Raw genomic sequence first — 5,226 nt, 5'->3', positions numbered from 1 at the left:
TCTGCTCCCCACACCAGGCTGTGAGTACTCAGGTCTCCACAGGCCTCAGCACACCACTGATCCTAAAAGCACATTAAAAAAACAAAGTAATGAGAATGAGAGGCATGAGGACAGGTAAGGTGTCACGTTGGTCACCTTGCTCAGGCTATTATGCTAATGTTAATGCTGCTAGTGACTAGCCGGCTCACAGACCCTTAGGTCAGGCCAGTCTGGTGGAGGCGGGTGGAGGTACAACCAATCTGATGGAAGTGGGCAGAGACACAGCCAGCAGCACCAGGGGCATCAGGACTGGGTGCCAAGTGGTAGGTCTCAGAGGACACAGCCAGTACTGAGACAGGAAGTTCAACAGGAGACATGTTGGAGAGCATGGGGGAGAGGCCCAACCTGAAAGATGGCAGTGCTGATGGGAAATGGTTAGAAGCAGTGGTGAAGCCTTGGCCAGGAAAAGAACATGGTACCCACATTAAGTCACCAGCGGGTGACCCTGCCATCAGGGGAGGGTCCTCTTACTGTACATCATCCTGAAGGCACCCTGCTCCCTCCAGCACATAGCTCTAAGAGCAAAGGTGTGTGTGCAATGAAGCTCTTAGCTCACCTAAAGGAAGTGGAGGCATTGATGACAACTCCCCGCTTTGTCCAGCTCCAGGAGAGATGAAAGTCTAAACACAATTAGAGAGAGTAAAGAAGCTCGGGCACTTTTACTCCACGATGCCCAGTTATGACTCCCAGTCTAGTACCCGACTCATGGGCCGAGATGTGACCGTGGAGTGACGTCAGTCTCAATTCTGGCTGACAGGAGACAATGTCCAAGATGATAGGTGCCCACCGTGTAGGCTGCATGGCAGCCCATGTGGATTTGAGGAAAGAAGATTCAGAGACAAAAGCATTTAGGACAGAAAAGAAGTTTCATCTCGAAATCTTTGTGACCCCATGGACTGTAGCCTGCCAGCTTCCTCTGTCCATGGAATTCTCCAGGCCATAACACTGGAGTGGGCAGCTATTCCCTTCTCTAAGGGATCTCCCTGACCCAGAAATCAAACCGGAGTCTCCTGCATTGGAGGCGGATTCTTTACCAGCTGAGGTACCGCGGAAGCCCAGGAAAGAAAAGAAGTTTACTTTAAAAAGGATTCAAAGGAATCTATCTTCAGAAGGACAGGTTGGCAAAAATTAAAAGAAAACCCATAGAGACATTTAAAGAGGGAAAACCACCTAGTTTCACTTAGCTGTTGTGGTAGAAAAGCAGCATGTGTTTGTCATAACCTCAAAAGTCATAACTTGCGGTCAGATGTCAGGGGGTAAAGTTTTTGTTCAAGTCAGGTAAGAATCAAATGACAGCTCTACCCCTGAGGAAGCAGTTACAGTGGCTAGAAACCTATTACTGGACAAGGTCAAGGCTTTGTTTATTCGGGGAAGCAGAACCAGACGTAGTGATCGATTTATTTTAATCTCCCATTGCAACCTGATTTGACTTTTTTGTTTTCCTTGGTTGTGAAAAAATGATGTACACATTACTTAAAATGGCAGCAAGGCAAAGTATCGATTTTGCTTTCAAATTTCCAGGTAGCTGGAACTCTGTTACCACTTGCAAACCCCAAAAGTTAACAGTCGGAGAGCTGAAGAGAACTTGAAAATTGGAGCATCTCTTTGGAGAACTGCCAGGGCGCTGTGAGTCCAGTCAGAGAGCTGGAGAGAACCTGGAGATTGGAGTATCTCTTTAGAGAACTGCAGGGCACTGTGAGTCCCAGCCCTCATGCCAAAGAGGAAGATGAGTGTGTGATGTGGACCAGAAGGAGGGGGCGGGAGAGCCATGATGTTTGCTCAGAGGACTGCATCTGTCAGTGAAACAGACAGTTCAAGAGGAGAGGCGGCGGAAGCAGGCTGGGGCGGTAGAAGGGACTGCTATTATGGTGTCAGTGCACTCCTGGAGGTCCAAGGATGTGTTGGTGTCTGTCCAAGTCCAGATGGGAGCCCTACTAGAAAGACCTTGCCTGGAGACCTTGGGGTCCCACCCCAGGGGTCTGCCTTGGAAGAACAAGGGCCAAAGTGGTACTGAGCATCAGAGGGGTATAGGGAGGAGTTACTAAATGACCAGCCATACGATACACATCTACCACCACCAAGGGAATGGCAGGGAAAGGATTTTCAGCCTGGAAGAAAGAAATCCATCTTTTTTTCTTCATCTCCAAGAAAACCACCAAAGAGAAAATCATCCTTAGACACTTGCCAGGTCAGACGAAACTGAAATCAGACCAGGGCTGGTCAAATAAGACCCTTCCTGTCTTTTCCTTTCCTTCCTCTCACCACTGCAACTTTTGGAGTCATCTGAATTTAGAGCAAGTCTGATGTGGAAAGAAGCAGTGATGTCAGGAGAGCCAGTGTCCAAGGCAGGTTTGTTCCCACCAGAGGTCCTGGCTGGGGAGACAGAGAAGATTCATGTTTAAAGTTCAGGGTTTGTTTGTGTTTTGAAAATGAAATTACACGGGGCTTCCCTAGAGGCTCAGTGGTAACAAATCCACCTGCTAATGCAGGAGACACAGGTTTGACCCCTGGTCTGGGAAGATCCCACATTGTGGAGCAACTAAGCCGATGCACCGCAGCTACTGAGCCTGTGCTCTAGAGTCCAGGAGCCGCAAGTCCTGAGCCCATGTGCTGCAACCACTGAAGCCCGCCAGTCCTGGAGCCTGGTCTACGCGAGAGAAGCCAGCGCAGTGAGAAACTGCACCGCAACAGAGAGTAGCCCCCACTCTCCGCAGCTAGACAAAAGCCAAGCAGCAGCAAAGACCCAGGACAGCTAAAAAGAAAATTTTAAAAATTACATTGTAGTTGACATTTTAATTATTACTGGAGATGCTTTAAAGGACTAAGGTGACTGGGGACTTCTATCACATAGGAGAAGTTATGGCACCAGCATGAGATTTCATCTCAGGCCAAAGAACCAGCCCCACAGCAGGAGTGGGGAGAGAAAAGATGAGGTCTCTGTAATATTGCCGCTATGAGTCCTGCCCTCTTGATGACCAGTTAGAGCAGTGTACTAGCTTCCTACAAGCGCTGAAACACACGACTGCAAACACAGTGTATTAAAACTTCACAAATGCATAATCTCACCGTTCTGAACATGAGAAGTCCAAAGTGGGTTTTACAAGCCAAAATCAAGCCTGTGTTCCTTCTGCAGGTCCCAGGGGAGGATCGTTTGCTTACCCTTCACAGCTTCTGGAGGCTGCCCACATTCCTTGGCTCACAGTCTCAAATCACATCATGGGTTCTAGTTCCCCCTCAGCTTCCATCATTGTGTTGCCTTCTATCTAGCTGACTCTCCTGCCTCCCTCTTTAAGGACCCTTGTGATTCATTGACCACTCCTCTCCTAATAATCCAGCATAATCTTCCCATTTCAATATTCTCCACGTAATCCTTCTGCAATGTCGCCTTTACCATGTAAGGCAATGTCTTCATGTTTGCTTAGTCGCTCAGTCACGTCCAACTCTTTGCAACCCCATGGACTGTAGCCTGCCAGGCTCCTCTGTCCTCTGTCCATGGGGAATCTCCAGGCAAGAATATTGGAGTGGATTGGTTGCCCTCCTCTAGGGGATCTTCCCAACTCAGGGATCGAACCCAGGTCTCCTGAATTTACTGTCTGAGCCACCAGGGAAACCCAATGTATCCATAGGTTCTGGGAACTGGGATGTGGATATCTCTGGGGGACCATTATCCAACCTACCACAAGTGGACAAGTGACCTTAAAAAATAAAAGTCACTTTATTCTCTGAATCTTTCTTTTTACCTTCGTATATGGGGAAAATAATACCTACTCTGCAAGATTATAGGATTTAAAGAAGGTCTGATGTGAAACACTGCATAGCATCTCAGTAAGTGCTTTATAAGCATTCATATTTACATTCACTCACTTGATAAATTTGTTAAATCCCTATTACGTACTGGGCAGTATTCTGAGTGCTGAAATATGCATTGCTAAAAAGAGAGGAAAGTGAGAGAAAGTGAGGGCTTTGGATGTTCTCAAAGAGTAGGTTCTGAAATTGGGAAAATAATTCAGAAAATTGAAGCAATCACCTGGTTGATTTTATCAAGTACTGATGATAATTAACCTAAGTGGTGGGGGATCTCACTAAAATACTTGGCTCATATCTGCTTTTCTAGAAATATTGACCTATGTGCATGTGCTGTGTGCATGCTTCGTCATTTCAGTTGTGTCTGACTCTTTGCAACCCCAGGGACTGTAGCCTGCCAGGCTCCTCTGTCCATGGGATCCCCCAGGCAAGAATATTGAAATGGGTTGCCATGCCCTCCTCCAGGGGATCTTCCCGACCCAGGGATGGGACCCACATCTCTTGCATCAGCAGGCATGTTCTTTACCGCTAGCACTGCCTGGGAAGCCCCCAGGTATGTATACTAATGGGATACAAAATTAAAGTGCAGAATATTCTCATGCCCTAGATGTCTGCAGAGATTAATTCTGAGGCTTAAAAGGACTCTAAGGCAGAGCAATGACTGCAGTCTGGAAGCAAATTAGTTTGTAAATACACAGTATTAAGGCTAAGTCCTGCCTCAGGTCTAAGGGGTTTATATCAAACCTTCCTGGGGTCCTCTAAATGGTGTTAAGCTAATTAAACAGGGAGGTCATCAGACTGAGGTGGCCCTAATGCCGTGGCAGCCCATGTAAGCAAACCACACTTTATGCCTGCGAATGTCTCAAGATTACAAAATCGAAACATAAGGACAACCAATCACAAACAGCCACCAAGGCTTGCAGTTAGAGCCCATCAATAATTTCCTTACCTTGCTTCCGCCTTTCCTCTATAAACTTATCTCCCTAAGTTCCTGTCCACAGAGGGCTCCTAACCACTTGCACTCTGGCACCGCCCGATTGAAACTGATCTTTGTTCAAATAAACTCTTAAAGTTTTTAATATGCTTCAGTTTATCTTTTAACAATGGGTACCTAACAGAGGTTGAATCATAAAGTTGAGGCAGTGACTTTATAGGTTTGGCTCCCCAGATAGAATATGGAAATAATACTAAGTTAAGAAGCAAATGAGAAAGATAAGGGTTGTAGGGGAAAGAGAAAGCTGCCCAAGAACTGCTAAACAGAGCACAAAGCCTTTACTCTTGGTAGAATTATAACCCTTCCTATCTAGAGGAGTCTCAAAATTCTATACTGGCTATAATCAAAGTGGATGTCTTACTTCTAAGGAGCAAGGAGCATTCCACACA

The sequence above is a fragment of the Budorcas taxicolor genome, chromosome 10 (assembly GCF_023091745.1).
Source record: "Budorcas taxicolor isolate Tak-1 chromosome 10, Takin1.1, whole genome shotgun sequence".
NCBI classification, from domain to species: Eukaryota; Metazoa; Chordata; class Mammalia; order Artiodactyla; family Bovidae; genus Budorcas; species Budorcas taxicolor.
This window is presented reverse-complemented; position numbering follows the sequence as displayed.